This window comes from Lithobates pipiens, unplaced genomic scaffold (genome assembly GCF_037356315.1).
Source record: "Lithobates pipiens isolate NorthernLeopardFrog02 unplaced genomic scaffold, aLitPip1_a1.2 Scaffold_8, whole genome shotgun sequence".
In the NCBI taxonomy this organism is placed as follows: domain Eukaryota; kingdom Metazoa; phylum Chordata; class Amphibia; order Anura; family Ranidae; genus Lithobates; species Lithobates pipiens.
In genome coordinates, this window is record NW_027507903.1 from 577,815,423 (window position 1) to 577,830,647 (window position 15,225).

At 48.1% G+C, this 15,225-nt stretch overlaps 16 non-coding genes across 16 annotated transcripts; all 16 read left to right on the forward strand.

Annotated features, from left to right (window-relative positions):
- Positions 1-631: 631 nt before the first annotated feature.
- Positions 632-772, forward strand: LOC143965079 (U4 spliceosomal RNA). Its single transcript, XR_013271493.1, has one exon. It is a non-coding gene; the product is annotated as a U4 spliceosomal RNA (small nuclear RNA).
- A 1,260-nt stretch (positions 773-2,032) lies between these two features.
- Positions 2,033-2,173, forward strand: LOC143964935 (U4 spliceosomal RNA). Its single transcript, XR_013271374.1, has one exon. It is a non-coding gene; the product is annotated as a U4 spliceosomal RNA (small nuclear RNA).
- A 627-nt stretch (positions 2,174-2,800) lies between these two features.
- TRNAK-UUU (transfer RNA lysine (anticodon UUU)) lies at positions 2,801-2,873 on the forward strand. The gene has a single exon. It is a non-coding gene; the product is annotated as a tRNA-Lys (tRNA).
- A 560-nt stretch (positions 2,874-3,433) lies between these two features.
- On the forward strand, positions 3,434-3,574 carry LOC143964937 (U4 spliceosomal RNA). Its single transcript, XR_013271375.1, has one exon. It is a non-coding gene; the product is annotated as a U4 spliceosomal RNA (small nuclear RNA).
- Positions 3,575-4,834: 1,260 nt separating this feature from the next.
- LOC143965101 (U4 spliceosomal RNA) lies at positions 4,835-4,975 on the forward strand. Its single transcript, XR_013271511.1, has one exon. It is a non-coding gene; the product is annotated as a U4 spliceosomal RNA (small nuclear RNA).
- Positions 4,976-5,602: 627 nt separating this feature from the next.
- TRNAK-UUU (transfer RNA lysine (anticodon UUU)) lies at positions 5,603-5,675 on the forward strand. Its single transcript has one exon. It is a non-coding gene; the product is annotated as a tRNA-Lys (tRNA).
- A 560-nt stretch (positions 5,676-6,235) lies between these two features.
- LOC143964938 (U4 spliceosomal RNA) lies at positions 6,236-6,376 on the forward strand. Its single transcript, XR_013271376.1, has one exon. It is a non-coding gene; the product is annotated as a U4 spliceosomal RNA (small nuclear RNA).
- A 1,260-nt stretch (positions 6,377-7,636) lies between these two features.
- Positions 7,637-7,777, forward strand: LOC143964939 (U4 spliceosomal RNA). Its single transcript, XR_013271377.1, has one exon. It is a non-coding gene; the product is annotated as a U4 spliceosomal RNA (small nuclear RNA).
- Positions 7,778-9,037: 1,260 nt separating this feature from the next.
- On the forward strand, positions 9,038-9,178 carry LOC143964940 (U4 spliceosomal RNA). Its single transcript, XR_013271378.1, has one exon. It is a non-coding gene; the product is annotated as a U4 spliceosomal RNA (small nuclear RNA).
- A 627-nt stretch (positions 9,179-9,805) lies between these two features.
- TRNAK-UUU (transfer RNA lysine (anticodon UUU)) lies at positions 9,806-9,878 on the forward strand. Its single transcript has one exon. It is a non-coding gene; the product is annotated as a tRNA-Lys (tRNA).
- Positions 9,879-10,438: 560 nt separating this feature from the next.
- LOC143965066 (U4 spliceosomal RNA) lies at positions 10,439-10,579 on the forward strand. The gene has a single exon (XR_013271482.1). It is a non-coding gene; the product is annotated as a U4 spliceosomal RNA (small nuclear RNA).
- A 627-nt stretch (positions 10,580-11,206) lies between these two features.
- Positions 11,207-11,279, forward strand: TRNAK-UUU (transfer RNA lysine (anticodon UUU)). The gene has a single exon. It is a non-coding gene; the product is annotated as a tRNA-Lys (tRNA).
- Positions 11,280-11,839: 560 nt separating this feature from the next.
- On the forward strand, positions 11,840-11,980 carry LOC143964941 (U4 spliceosomal RNA). Its single transcript, XR_013271379.1, has one exon. It is a non-coding gene; the product is annotated as a U4 spliceosomal RNA (small nuclear RNA).
- A 1,260-nt stretch (positions 11,981-13,240) lies between these two features.
- On the forward strand, positions 13,241-13,381 carry LOC143964943 (U4 spliceosomal RNA). Its single transcript, XR_013271380.1, has one exon. It is a non-coding gene; the product is annotated as a U4 spliceosomal RNA (small nuclear RNA).
- A 627-nt stretch (positions 13,382-14,008) lies between these two features.
- TRNAK-UUU (transfer RNA lysine (anticodon UUU)) lies at positions 14,009-14,081 on the forward strand. The gene has a single exon. It is a non-coding gene; the product is annotated as a tRNA-Lys (tRNA).
- A 560-nt stretch (positions 14,082-14,641) lies between these two features.
- LOC143964944 (U4 spliceosomal RNA) lies at positions 14,642-14,782 on the forward strand. The gene has a single exon (XR_013271381.1). It is a non-coding gene; the product is annotated as a U4 spliceosomal RNA (small nuclear RNA).
- The last annotated feature ends 443 nt before the right edge of the window (positions 14,783-15,225 follow it).

Sequence of the window (15,225 nt, forward strand, 5' to 3'; positions counted from 1 at the left end):
CCGGATAGCTCAGTCGGTAGAGCATCAGACTTTTAATCTGAGGGTCCAGGGTTCAAGTCCCTGTTCGGGCGGTGCCTCTCACCAACCCTTGAGCCCCTGGAGCTGCCAATAGGGCAGTCTTTATGCACATCTGTGAGGAATGCTCAGAGAGATGAAATGTCCTAACTTCCCCCTTTCTAGGCTCCTGTAATCTGCCAGAAATAAAGGTGGCTGAAGGTGATTGCTTGACCAAATATTTCCCAAATACCCTTGTCTATGGCAGCTTACCTGGGCTCCAGTTCAGGCATGTTATCTAGCAAACTTTCAACAAAGGGCCCAAATCCTTCCACCTTGGTCTTTTTTCAGCAGCATAGCTGTTCAGACACATATGCTCCCAGTGGCCCTTCAGGGCTGCTGTGGGAGAAACCTATCTGACAACCGAGGGGCCCTGTCCCTTTAGATTCTCCTTAGTTCTTTCAAATGCTAACACTATTCAGTGGGTAAACAATGCCCACTTATGCATCATCCCTGTCTCATTAGCATGCCAAGTCCCAGAATGCTCAGCGGCCCACTGGATGACACTTATGTGTCTCACCTCAATGTCAATTTCTCCTTCAATGAAGGGCAGATGTTGGCAGGCACCGATTTGGTTAGCTTTGCGCAGTGGCAGCATCATAGCCAATGAGGTTCACCTGAGGCGTGATTATTGCTAATTGAAAACTTTTCCCAATACCCCGCCATGATGACTTGAAATACAGTCAGCACTGGCAATTTTTGAGAGTCTCTGAGGAGACTGAGCAATGTGCTTTAAACAGTAGATAAGTGACGGCTTCTTGCGTGCAGACTGAGATGCGTTAGAGTTGAGGAAGTGTGTCACGTGCCTGGTGACACTATAGAGAGCTTTTCTGTCATCACGCAGCCTGGGTAGAACAATCTGGGATTGGCACGCGCTGCTCGTTCTTCACTTGCCTGTATTCAAGAGTGGCCTCGACCTCGTTTTTTGGCCTGGGTTTCTTCTGCTGGACCTGGCAACATGAGGCTAAAGGTGAACTGTCTTTATTTGTAACCCAGTCACTGATTAAGAATACTGGAAGCGTGTTGGGCGGTGTCTTTTTGCAAGGTGAAACAAGGCCCTTGTTTCCGGTGAAAGAGCATTGACCTGTAGGTAAAACTAAGGCAGAAACTTTAGGCGTTCTCCACCTATACCGGACTGGACCCTATCTGCATGGTTGCAGGTTAGATTCTCCCTTTTATAGTCAACCTGTTCCAGAAAATGAAACGGAAGAGGATGATTAGCCAGCCTGGGCAAGCCAAATACTTTCGCTTTCAGGCACCCGGTGCCCTTGGCTCGATGGTCTTTTTCCACCATGGATGTCAAGATTTAAGCAGCTTGGACCACTATGGAGGAGGAGCTTTCAGAGCCTGGATAGCTCAGTCGGTAGAGCATCAGACTTTTAATCTGAGGGTCCAGGGTTCAAGTCCCTGTTCGGGCGGTGCCTCTCACCAACCCTTGAGCCCCTGGAGCTGCCAATAGGGCAGTCTTTATGCACATCTGTGAGGAATGCTCAGAGAGATGAAATGTCCTAACTTCCCCCCTTCTAGGCTCCTGTAATCTGCCAGAAATAAAGGTGGCTGAAGGTGATTGCTTGACCAAATATTTCCCAAATACCCTTGTCTATGGCAGCTTACCTGGGCTCCAGTTCAGGCATGTTATCTAGCAAACTTTCAACAAAGGGCCCAAATCCTTCCACCTTGGTCTTTTTTCAGCAGCATAGCTGTTCAGACACATATGCTCCCAGTGGCCCTTCAGGGCTGCTGTGGGAGAAACCTATCTGACAACCGAGGGGCCCTGTCCCTTTAGATTCTCCTTAGTTCTTTCAAATGCTAACACTATTCAGTGGGTAAACAATGCCCACTTATGCATCATCCCTGTCTCATTAGCATGCCAAGTCCCAGAATGCTCAGCGGCCCACTGGATGACACTTATGTGTCTCACCTCAATGTCAATTTCTCCTTCAATGAAGGGCAGATGTTGGCAGGCACCGATTTGGTTAGCTTTGCGCAGTGGCAGTATCATAGCCAATGAGGTTCACCTGAGGCGTGATTATTGCTAATTGAAAACTTTTCCCAATACCCCGCCATGATGACTTGAAATACAGTCAGCACTGGCAATTTTTGAGAGTCTCTGAGGAGACTGAGCAATGTGTTTTAAACAGTAGATAAGTGACGGCTTCTTACGTGCAGACTGAGATGCGTTAGAGTTGAGGAAGTGTGTCACGTGCCTGTTGACACTATAGAGAGCTTTTCTGTCATCACGCAGCCTGGGTAGAACAATCTGGGATTGGCACGCGCTGCTCGTTCTTCACTTGCCTGTATTCAAGAGTGGCCTCGACCTCGTTTTTTGGCCTGGGTTTCTTCTGCTGGACCTGGCAACATGAGGCTAAAGGTGAACTGTCTTTATTTGTAACCCAGTCACTGATTAAGAATACTGGAAGCGTGTTGGGCGGTGTCTTTTTGCAAGGTGAAACAAGGCCCTTGTTTCCGGTGAAAGAGCATTAACCTGTAGGTAAAACTAAGGCAGAAACTTTAGGCGTTCTCCACCTATACCGGACTGGACCCTATCTGCATGGTTGCAGGTTAGATTCTCCCTTTTATAGTCAACCTGTTCCAGAAAATGAAACGGAAGAGGATGATTAGCCAGCCTGGGCAAGCCAAATACTTTCGCTTTCAGGCACCCGGTGCCCTTGGCTCGATGGTCTTTTTCCACCATGGATGTCAAGATTTAAGCAGTTTGGACCACTATGGAGGAGGAGCTTTCAGAGCCCGGATAGCTCAGTCGGTAGAGCATCAGACTTTTAATCTGAGGGTCCAGGGTTCAAGTCCCTGTTCGGGCGGTGCCTCTCACCAACCCATGAGCCCCTGGAGCTGCCAATAGGGCAGTCTTTATGCACATCTGTGAGGAATGCTCAGAGAGATGAAATGTCCTAACTTCCCCCTTTCTAGGCTCCTGTAATCTGCCAGAAATAAAGGTGGCTGAAGGTGATTGCTTGACCAAATATTTCCCAAATACCCTTGTCTATGGCAGCTTACCTGGGCTCCAGTTCAGGCATGTTATCTAGCAAACTTTCAACAAAGGGCCCAAATCCTTCCACCTTGGTCTTTTTTCAGCAGCATAGCTGTTCAGACACATATGCTCCCAGTGGCCCTTCAGGGCTGCTGTGGGAGAAACCTATCTGACAACCGAGGGGCCCTGTCCCTTTAGATTCTCCTTAGTTCTTTCAAATGCTAACACTATTCAGTGGGTAAACAATGCCCACTTATGCATCATCCCTGTCTCATTAGCATGCCAAGTCCCAGAATGCTCAGCGGCCCACTGGATGACACTTATGTGTCTCACCTCAATGTCAATTTCTCCTTCAATGAAGGGTAGATGTTGGCAGGCACCGATTTGGTTAGCTTTGCGCAGTGGCAGTATCATAGCCAATGAGGTTCACCTGAGGCGTGATTATTGCTAATTGAAAACTTTTCCCAATACCCCGCCATGATGACTTGAAATACAGTCAGCACTGGCAATTTTTGAGAGTCTCTGAGGAGACTGAGCAATGTGTTTTAAACAGTAGATAAGTGACGGCTTCTTACGTGCAGACTGAGATGCGTTAGAGTTGAGGAAGTGTGTCACGTGCCTGGTGACACTATAGAGAGCTTTTCTGTCATCACGCAGCCTGGGTAGAACAATCTGGGATTGGCACGCGCTGCTCGTTCTTCACTTGCCTGTATTCAAGAGTGGCCTCGACCTCGTTTTTTGGCCTGGGTTTCTTCTGCTGGACCTGGCAACATGAGGCTAAAGGTGAACTGTCTTTATTTGTAACCCAGTCACTGATTAAGAATACTGGAAGCGTGTTGGGCGGTGTCTTTTTGCAAGGTGAAACAAGGCCCTTGTTTCCGGTGAAAGAGCATTGACCTGTAGGTAAAACTAAGGCAGAAACTTTAGGCGTTCTCCACCTATACCGGACTGGACCCTATCTGCATGGTTGCAGGTTAGATTCTCCCTTTTATAGTCAACCTGTTCCAGAAAATGAAACGGAAGAGGATGATTAGCCAGCCTGGGCAAGCCAAATACTTTCGCTTTCAGGCACCCAGTGCCCTTGGCTCGATGGTCTTTTTCCACCATGGATGTCAAGATTTAAGCAGCTTGGACCACTATGGAGGAGGAGCTTTCAGAACCCGGATAGCTCAGTCGGTAGAGCATCAGACTTTTAATCTGAGGGTCCAGGGTTCAAGTCCCTGTTCGGGCGGTGCCTCTCACCAACCCTTGAGCCCCTGGAGCTGCCAATAGGGCAGTCTTTATGCACATCTGTGAGGAATGCTCAGAGAGATGAAATGTCCTAACTTCCCCCTTTCTAGGCTCCTGTAATCTGCCAGAAATAAAGGTGGCTGAAGGTGATTGCTTGACCAAATATTTCCCAAATACCCTTGTCTATGGCAGCTTACCTGGGCTCCAGTTCAGGCATGTTATCTAGCAAACTTTCAACAAAGGGCCCAAATCCTTCCACCTTGGTCTTTTTTCAGCAGCATAGCTGTTCAGACACATATGCTCCCAGTGGCCCTTCAGGGCTGCTGTGGGAGAAACCTATCTGACAACCGAGGGGCCCTGTCCCTTTAGATTCTCCTTAGTTCTTTCAAATGCTAACACTATTCAGTGGGTAAACAATGCCCACTTATGCATCATCCCTGTCTCATTAGCATGCCAAGTCCCAGAATGCTCAGCGGCCCACTGGATGACACTTATGTGTCTCACCTCAATGTCAATTTCTCCTTCAATGAAGGGCAGATGTTGGCAGGCACCGATTTGGTTAGCTTTGCGCAGTGGCAGTATCATAGCCAATGAGGTTCACCTGAGGCGTGATTATTGCTAATTGAAAACTTTTCCCAATACCCCACCATGATGACTTGAAATACAGTCAGCACTGGCAATTTTTGAGAGTCTCTGAGGAGACTGAGCAATGTGTTTTAAACAGTAGATAAGTGACGGCTTCTTACGTGCAGACTGAGATGCGTTAGAGTTGAGGAAGTGTGTCACGTGCCTGGTGACACTATAGAGAGCTTTTCTGTCATCACGCAGCCTGGGTAGAACAATCTGGGATTGGCACGCGCTGCTCGTTCTTCACTTGCCTGTATTCAAGAGTGGTCTCGACCTCGTTTTTTGGCCTGGGTTTCTTCTGCTGGACCTGGCAACATGAGGCTAAAGGTGAACTGTCTTTATTTGTAACCCAGTCACTGATTAAGAATACTGGAAGCGTGTTGGGCGGTGTCTTTTTGCAAGGTGAAACAAGGCCCTTGTTTCCGGTGAAAGAGCATTGACCTGTAGGTAAAACTAAGGCAGAAACTTTAGGCGTTCTCCACCTATACCGGACTGGACCCTATCTGCATGGTTGCAGGTTAGATTCTCCCTTTTATAGTCAACCTGTTCCAGAAAATGAAACGGAAGAGGATGATTAGCCAGCCTGGGCAAGCCAAATACTTTCGCTTTCAGGCACCCGGTGCCCTTGGCTCGATGGTCTTTTTCCACCATGGATGTCAAGATTTAAGCAGTTTGGACCACTATGGAGGAGGAGCTTTCAGAGCCCGGATAGCTCAGTCGGTAGAGCATCAGACTTTTAATCTGAGGGTCCAGGGTTCAAGTCCCTGTTCGGGCGGTGCCTCTCACCAACCCATGAGCCCCTGGAGCTGCCAATAGGGCAGTCTTTATGCACATCTGTGAGGAATGCTCAGAGAGATGAAATGTCCTAACTTCCCCCTTTCTAGGCTCCTGTAATCTGCCAGAAATAAAGGTGGCTGAAGGTGATTGCTTGACCAAATATTTCCCAAATACCCTTGTCTATGGCAGCTTACCTGGGCTCCAGTTCAGGCATGTTATCTAGCAAACTTTCAACAAAGGGCCCAAATCCTTCCACCTTGGTCTTTTTTCAGCAGCATAGCTGTTCAGACACATATGCTCCCAGTGGCCCTTCAGGGCTGCTGTGGGAGAAACCTATCTGACAACCGAGGGGCCCTGTCCCTTTAGATTCTCCTTAGTTCTTTCAAATGCTAACACTATTCAGTGGGTAAACAATGCCCACTTATGCATCATCCCTGTCTCATTAGCATGCCAAGTCCCAGAATGCTCAGCGGCCCACTGGATGACACTTATGTGTCTCACCTCAATGTCAATTTCTCCTTCAATGAAGGGTAGATGTTGGCAGGCACCGATTTGGTTAGCTTTGCGCAGTGGCAGTATCATAGCCAATGAGGTTCACCTGAGGCGTGATTATTGCTAATTGAAAACTTTTCCCAATACCCCGCCATGATGACTTGAAATACAGTCAGCACTGGCAATTTTTGAGAGTCTCTGAGGAGACTGAGCAATGTGTTTTAAACAGTAGATAAGTGACGGCTTCTTACGTGCAGACTGAGATGCGTTAGAGTTGAGGAAGTGTGTCACGTGCCTGGTGACACTATAGAGAGCTTTTCTGTCATCACGCAGCCTGGGTAGAACAATCTGGGATTGGCACGCGCTGCTCGTTCTTCACTTGCCTGTATTCAAGAGTGGCCTCGACCTCGTTTTTTGGCCTGGGTTTCTTCTGCTGGACCTGGCAACATGAGGCTAAAGGTGAACTGTCTTTATTTGTAACCCAGTCACTGATTAAGAATACTGGAAGCGTGTTGGGCGGTGTCTTTTTGCAAGGTGAAACAAGGCCCTTGTTTCCGGTGAAAGAGCATTGACCTGTAGGTAAAACTAAGGCAGAAACTTTAGGCGTTCTCCACCTATACCGGACTGGACCCTATCTGCATGGTTGCAGGTTAGATTCTCCCTTTTATAGTCAACCTGTTCCAGAAAATGAAACGGAAGAGGATGATTAGCCAGCCTGGGCAAGCCAAATACTTTCGCTTTCAGGCACCCAGTGCCCTTGGCTCGATGGTCTTTTTCCACCATGGATGTCAAGATTTAAGCAGCTTGGACCACTATGGAGGAGGAGCTTTCAGAACCCGGATAGCTCAGTCGGTAGAGCATCAGACTTTTAATCTGAGGGTCCAGGGTTCAAGTCCCTGTTCGGGCGGTGCCTCTCACCAACCCTTGAGCCCCTGGAGCTGCCAATAGGGCAGTCTTTATGCACATCTGTGAGGAATGCTCAGAGAGATGAAATGTCCTAACTTCCCCCTTTCTAGGCTCCTGTAATCTGCCAGAAATAAAGGTGGCTGAAGGTGATTGCTTGACCAAATATTTCCCAAATACCCTTGTCTATGGCAGCTTACCTGGGCTCCAGTTCAGGCATGTTATCTAGCAAACTTTCAACAAAGGGCCCAAATCCTTCCACCTTGGTCTTTTTTCAGCAGCATAGCTGTTCAGACACATATGCTCCCAGTGGCCCTTCAGGGCTGCTGTGGGAGAAACCTATCTGACAACCGAGGGGCCCTGTCCCTTTAGATTCTCCTTAGTTCTTTCAAATGCTAACACTATTCAGTGGGTAAACAATGCCCACTTATGCATCATCCCTGTCTCATTAGCATGCCAAGTCCCAGAATGCTCAGCGGCCCACTGGATGACACTTATGTGTCTCACCTCAATGTCAATTTCTCCTTCAATGAAGGGCAGATGTTGGCAGGCACCGATTTGGTTAGCTTTGCGCAGTGGCAGTATCATAGCCAATGAGGTTCACCTGAGGCGTGATTATTGCTAATTGAAAACTTTTCCCAATACCCCGCCATGATGACTTGAAATACAGTCAGCACTGGCAATTTTTGAGAGTCTCTGAGGAGACTGAGCAATGTGTTTTAAACAGTAGATAAGTGACGGCTTCTTACGTGCAGACTGAGATGCGTTAGAGTTGAGGAAGTGTGTCACGTGCCTGGTGACACTATAGAGAGCTTTTCTGTCATCACGCAGCCTGGGTAGAACAATCTGGGATTGGCACGCGCTGCTCGTTCTTCACTTGCCTGTATTCAAGAGTGGTCTCGACCTCGTTTTTTGGCCTGGGTTTCTTCTGCTGGACCTGGCAACATGAGGCTAAAGGTGAACTGTCTTTATTTGTAACCCAGTCACTGATTAAGAATACTGGAAGCGTGTTGGGCGGTGTCTTTTTGCAAGGTGAAACAAGGCCCTTGTTTCCGGTGAAAGAGCATTGACCTGTAGGTAAAACTAAGGCAGAAACTTTAGGCGTTCTCCACCTATACCGGACTGGACCCTATCTGCATGGTTGCAGGTTAGATTCTCCCTTTTATAGTCAACCTGTTCCAGAAAATGAAACGGAAGAGGATGATTAGCCAGCCTGGGCAAGCCAAATACTTTCGCTTTCAGGCACCCGGTGCCCTTGGCTCGATGGTCTTTTTCCACCATGGATGTCAAGATTTAAGCAGCTTGGACCACTATGGAGGAGGAGCTTTCAGAGCTCGGATAGCTCAGTCGGTAGAGCATCAGACTTTTAATCTGAGGGTCCAGGGTTCAAGTCCCTGTTCGGGCGGTGCCTCTCACCAACCCTTGAGCCCCTGGAGCTGCCAATAGGGCAGTCTTTATGCACATCTGTGAGGAATGCTCAGAGAGATGAAATGTCCTAACTTCCCCCTTTCTAGGCTCCTGTAATCTGCCAGAAATAAAGGTGGCTGAAGGTGATTGCTTGACCAAATATTTCCCAAATACCCTTGTCTATGGCAGCTTACCTGGGCTCCAGTTCAGGCATGTTATCTAGCAAACTTTCAACAAAGGGCCCAAATCCTTCCACCTTGGTCTTTTTTCAGCAGCATAGCTGTTCAGACACATATGCTCCCAGTGGCCCTTCAGGGCTGCTGTGGGAGAAACCTATCTGACAACCGAGGGGCCCTGTCCCTTTAGATTCTCCTTAGTTCTTTCAAATGCTAACACTATTCAGTGGGTAAACAATGCCCACTTATGCATCATCCCTGTCTCATTAGCATGCCAAGTCCCAGAATGCTCAGCGGCCCACTGGATGACACTTATGTGTCTCACCTCAATGTCAATTTCTCCTTCAATGAAGGGCAGATGTTGGCAGGCACCGATTTGGTTAGCTTTGCGCAGTGGCAGTATCATAGCCAATGAGGTTCACCTGAGGCGTGATTATTGCTAATTGAAAACTTTTCCCAATACCCCGCCATGATGACTTGAAATACAGTCAGCACTGGCAATTTTTGAGAGTCTCTGAGGAGACTGAGCAATGTGTTTTAAACAGTAGATAAGTGACGGCTTCTTACGTGCAGACTGAGATGCGTTAGAGTTGAGGAAGTGTGTCACGTGCCTGGTGACACTATAGAGAGCTTTTCTGTCATCACGCAGCCTGGGTAGAACAATCTGGGATTGGCACGCGCTGCTCGTTCTTCACTTGCCTGTATTCAAGAGTGGTCTCGACCTCGTTTTTTGGCCTGGGTTTCTTCTGCTGGACCTGGCAACATGAGGCTGAAGGTGAACTGTCTTTATTTGTAACCCAGTCACTGATTAAGAATACTGGAAGCGTGTTGGGCGGTGTCTTTTTGCAAGGTGAAACAAGGCCCTTGTTTCCGGTGAAAGAGCATTGCCCTGTAGGTAAAACTAAGGCAGAAACTTTAGGCGTTCTCCACCTATACCGGACTGGACCCTATCTGCATGGTTGCAGGTTAGATTCTCCCTTTTATAGTCAACCTGTTCCAGAAAATGAAACGGAAGAGGATGATTAGCCAGCCTGGGCAAGCCAAATACTTTCGCTTTCAGGCACCCGGTGCCCTTGGCTCGATGGTCTTTTTCCACCATGGATGTCAAGATTTAAGCAGCTTGGACCACTATGGAGGAGGAGCTTTCAGAGCCCGGATAGCTCAGTCGGTAGAGCATCAGACTTTTAATCTGAGGGTCCAGGGTTCAAGTCCCTGTTCGGGCGGTGCCTCTCACCAACCCTTGAGCCCCTGGAGCTGCCAATAGGGCAGTCTTTATGCACATCTGTGAGGAATGCTCAGAGAGATGAAATGTCCTAACTTCCCCCTTTCTAGGCTCCTGTAATCTGCCAGAAATAAAGGTGGCTGAAGGTGATTGCTTGACCAAATATTTCCCAAATACCCTTGTCTATGGCAGCTTACCTGGGCTCCAGTTCAGGCATGTTATCTAGCAAACTTTCAACAAAGGGCCCAAATCCTTCCACCTTGGTCTTTTTTCAGCAGCATAGCTGTTCAGACACATATGCTCCCAGTGGCCCTTCAGGGCTGCTGTGGGAGAAACCTATCTGACAACCGAGGGGCCCTGTCCCTTTAGATTCTCCTTAGTTCTTTCAAATGCTAACACTATTCAGTGGGTAAACAATGCCCACTTATGCATCATCCCTGTCTCATTAGCATGCCAAGTCCCAGAATGCTCAGCGGCCCACTGGATGACACTTATGTGTCTCACCTCAATGTCAATTTCTCCTTCAATGAAGGGCAGATGTTGGCAGGCACCGATTTGGTTAGCTTTGCGCAGTGGCAGTATCATAGCCAATGACGTTCACCTGAGGCGTGATTATTGCTAATTGAAAACTTTTCCCAATACCCCGCCATGATGACTTGAAATACAGTCAGCACTGGCAATTTTTGAGAGTCTCTGAGGAGACTGAGCAATGTGTTTTAAACAGTAGATAAGTGACGGCTTCTTACGTGCAGACTGAGATGCGTTAGAGTTGAGGAAGTGTGTCACGTGCCTGGTGACACTATAGAGAGCTTTTCTGTCATCACGCAGCCTGGGTAGAACAATCTGGGATTGGCACGCGCTGCTCGTTCTTCACTTGCCTGTATTCAAGAGTGGCCTCGACCTCGTTTTTTGGCCTGGGTTTCTTCTGCTGGACCTGGCAACATGAGGCTAAAGGTGAACTGTCTTTATTTGTAACCCAGTCACTGATTAAGAATACTGGAAGCGTGTTGGGCGGTGTCTTTTTGCAAGGTGAAACAAGGCCCTTGTTTCCGGTGAAAGAGCATTGACCTGTAGGTAAAACTAAGGCAGAAACTTTAGGCGTTATCCACCTATACCGGACTGGACCCTATCTGCATGGTTGCAGGTTAGATTCTCCCTTTTATAGTCAACCTGTTCCAGAAAATGAAACGGAAGAGGATGATTAGCCAGCCTGGGCAAGCCAAATACTTTCGCTTTCAGGCACCCGGTGCCCTTGGCTCGATGGTCTTTTTCCACCATGGATGTCAAGATTTAAGCAGCTTGGACCACTATGGAGGAGGAGCTTTCAGAGCCCGGATAGCTCAGTCGGTAGAGCATCAGACTTTTAATCTGAGGGTCCAGGGTTCAAGTCCCTGTTCGGGCGGTGCCTCTCACCAACCCTAGAGCCCCTGGAGCTGCCAATAGGGCAGTCTTTATGCACATCTGTGCGGAATGCTCAGAGAGATGAAATGTCCTAACTTCCCCCTTTCTAGGCTCCTGTAATCTGCCAGAAATAAAGGTGGCTGAAGGTGATTGCTTGACCAAATATTTCCCAAATACCCTTGTCTATGGCAGCTTACCTGGGCTCCAGTTCAGGCATGTTATCTAGCAAACTTTCAACAAAGGGCCCAAATCCTTCCACCTTGGTCTTTTTTCAGCAGCATAGCTGTTCAGACACATATGCTCCCAGTGGCCCTTCAGGGCTGCTGTGGGAGAAACCTATCTGACAACCGAGGGGCCCTGTCCCTTTAGATTCTCCTTAGTTCTTTCAAATGCTAACACTATTCAGTGGGTAAACAATGCCCACTTATGCATCATCCCTGTCTCATTAGCATGCCAAGTCCCAGAATGCTCAGAGGCCCACTGGATGACACTTATGTGTCTCACCTCAATGTCAATTTCTCCTTCAATGAAGGGCAGATGTTGGCAGGCACCGATTTGGTTAGCTTTGCGCAGTGGCAGTATCATAGCCAATGAGGTTCACCTGAGGCGTGATTATTGCTAATTGAAAACTTTTCCCAATACCCCGCCATGATGACTTGAAATACAGTCAGCACTGGCAATTTTTGAGAGTCTCTGAGGAGACTGAGCAATGTGTTTTAAACAGTAGATAAGTGACGGCTTCTTCCGTGCAGACTGAGATGCGTTAGAGTTGAGGAAGTGTGTCACGTGCCTGGTGACACTATAGAGAGCTTTTCTGTCATCACGCAGCCTGGGTAGAACAATCTGGGATTGGCACGCGCTGCTCGTTCTTCACTTGCCTGTATTCAAGAGTGGCCTCGACCTCGTTTTTTGGCCTGGGTTTCTTCTGCTGGACCTGGCAACATGAGGCTAAAGGTGAACTGTCTTTATTTGTAACCCAGTCACTGATTAAGAATACTGGAAGCGTGTTGGGCGGTGTCTTTTTGCAAGGTGAAACAAGGCCCTTGTTTCCGGTGAAAGAGCATTGACCTGTAGGTAAAACTAAGGCAGAAACTTTAGGCGTTCTCCACCTATACCGGACTGGACCCTATCTGCATGGTTGCAGGTTAGATTCTCCCTTTTATAGTCAACCTGTTCCAGAAAATGAAACGGAAGAGGATGATTAGCCAGCCTGGGCAAGCCAAATACTTTCGCTTTCAGGCACCCGGTGCCCTTGGCTCGATGGTCTTTTTCCACCATGGATGTCAAGATTTAAGCAGCTTGGACCACTATGGAGGAGGAGCTTTCAGAGCCCCGATAGCTCAGTCGGTAGAGCATCAGACTTTTAATCTGAGGGTCCAGGGTTCAAGTCCCTGTTCGGGCGGTGCCTCTCACCAACCCTTGAGCCCCTGGAGCTGCCAATAGGGCAGTCTTTATGCACATCTGTGAGGAATGCTCAGAGAGATGAAATGTCCTAACTTCCCCCTTTCTAGGCTCCTGTAATCTGCCAGAAATAAAGGTGGCTGAAGGTGATTGCTTGACCAAATATTTCCCAAATACCCTTGTCTATGGCAGCTTACCTGGGCTCCAGTTCAGGCATGTTATCTAGCAAACTTTCAACAAAGGGCCCAAATCCTTCCACCTTGGTCTTTTTTCAGCAGCATAGCTGTTCAGACACATATGCTCCCAGTGGCCCTTCAGGGCTGCTGTGGGAGAAACCTATCTGACAACCGAGGGGCCCTGTCCCTTTAGATTCTCCTTAGTTCTTTCAAATGCTAACACTATTCAGTGGGTAAACAATGCCCACTTATGCATCATCCCTGTCTCATTAGCATGCCAAGTCCCAGAATGCTCAGCGGCCCACTGGATGACACTTATGTGTCTCACCTCAATGTCAATTTCTCCTTCAATGAAGGGCAGATGTTGGCAGGCACCGATTTGGTTAGCTTTGCGCAGTGGCAGTATCATAGCCAATGAGGTTCACCTGAGGCGTGATTATTGCTAATTGAAAACTTTTCCCAATACCCCGCCATGATGACTTGAAATACAGTCAGCACTGGCAATTTTTGAGAGTCTCTGAGGAGACTGAGCAATGTGTTTTAAACAGTAGATAAGTGACGGCTTCTTACGTGCAGACTGAGATGCGTTAGAGTTGAGGAAGTGTGTCACGTGCCTGGTGACACTATAGAGAGCTTTTCTGTCATCACGCAGCCTGGGTAGAACAATCTGGGATTGGCACGCGCTGCTCGTTCTTCACTTGCCTGTATTCAAGAGTGGTCTCGACCTCGTTTTTTGGCCTGGGTTTCTTCTGCTGGACCTGGCAACATGAGGCTAAAGGTGAACTGTCTTTATTTGTAACCCAGTCACTGATTAAGAATACTGGAAGCGTGTTGGGCGGTGTCTTTTTGCAAGGTGAAACAAGGCCCTTGTTTCCGGTGAAAGAGCATTGACCTGTAGGTAAAACTAAGGCAGAAACTTTAGGCGTTCTCCACCTATACCGGACTGGACCCTATCTGCATGGTTGCAGGTTAGATTCTCCCTTTTATAGTCAACCTGTTCCAGAAAATGAAACGGAAGAGGATGATTAGCCAGCCTGGGCAAGCCAAATACTTTCGCTTTCAGGCACCCGGTGCCCTTGGCTCGATGGTCTTTTTCCACCATGGATGTCAAGATTTAAGCAGCTTGGACCACTATGGAGGAGGAGCTTTCAGAGCCCGGATAGCTCAGTCGGTAGAGCATCAGACTTTTAATCTGAGGGTCCAGGGTTCAAGTCCCTGTTCGGGCGGTGCCTCTCACCAACCCTTGAGCCCCTGGAGCTGCCAATAGGGCAGTCTTTATGCACATCTGTGAGGAATGCTCAGAGAGATGAAATGTCCTAACTTCCCCCTTTCTAGGCTCCTGTAATCTGCCAGAAATAAAGGTGGCTGAAGGTGATTGCTTGACCAAATATTTCCCAAATACCCTTGTCTATGGCAGCTTACCTGGGCTCCAGTTCAGGCATGTTATCTAGCAAACTTTCAACAAAGGGCCCAAATCCTTCCACCTTGGTCTTTTTTCAGCAGCATAGCTGTTCAGACACATATGCTCCCAGTGGCCCTTCAGGGCTGCTGTGGGAGAAACCTATCTGACAACCGAGGGGCCCTGTCCCTTTAGATTCTCCTTAGTTCTTTCAAATGCTAACACTATTCAGTGGGTAAACAATGCCCACTTATGCATCATCCCTGTCTCATTAGCATGCCAAGTCCCAGAATGCTCAGCGGCCCACTGGATGACACTTATGTGTCTCACCTCAATGTCAATTTCTCCTTCAATGAAGGGCAGATGTTGGCAGGCACCGATTTGGTTAGCTTTGCGCAGTGGCAGTATCATAGCCAATGAGGTTCACCTGAGGCGTGATTATTGCTAATTGAAAACTTTTCCCAATACCCCGCCATGATGACTTGAAATACAGTCAGCACTGGCAATTTTTGAGAGTCTCTGAGGAGACTGAGCAATGTGTTTTAAACAGTAGATAAGTGACGGCTTCTTACGTGCAGACTGAGATGCGTTAGAGTTGAGGAAGTGTGTCACGTGCCTGGTGACACTATAGAGAGCTTTTCTGTCATCACGCAGCCTGGGTAGAACAATCTGGGATTGGCACGCGCTGCTCGTTCTTCACTTGCCTGTATTCAAGAGTGGTCTCGACCTCGTTTTTTGGCCTGGGTTTCTTCTGCTGGACCTGGCAACATGAGGCTAAAGGTGAACTGTCTTTATTTGTAACCCAGTCACTGATTAAGAATACTGGAAGCGTGTTGGGCGGTGTCTTTTTGCAAGGTGAAACAAGGCCCTTGTTTCCGGTGAAAGAGCATTGCCCTGTAGGTAAAACTAAGGCAGAAACTTTAGGCGTTCTCCACCTATACCGGACTGGACCCTATCTGCATGGTTGCAGG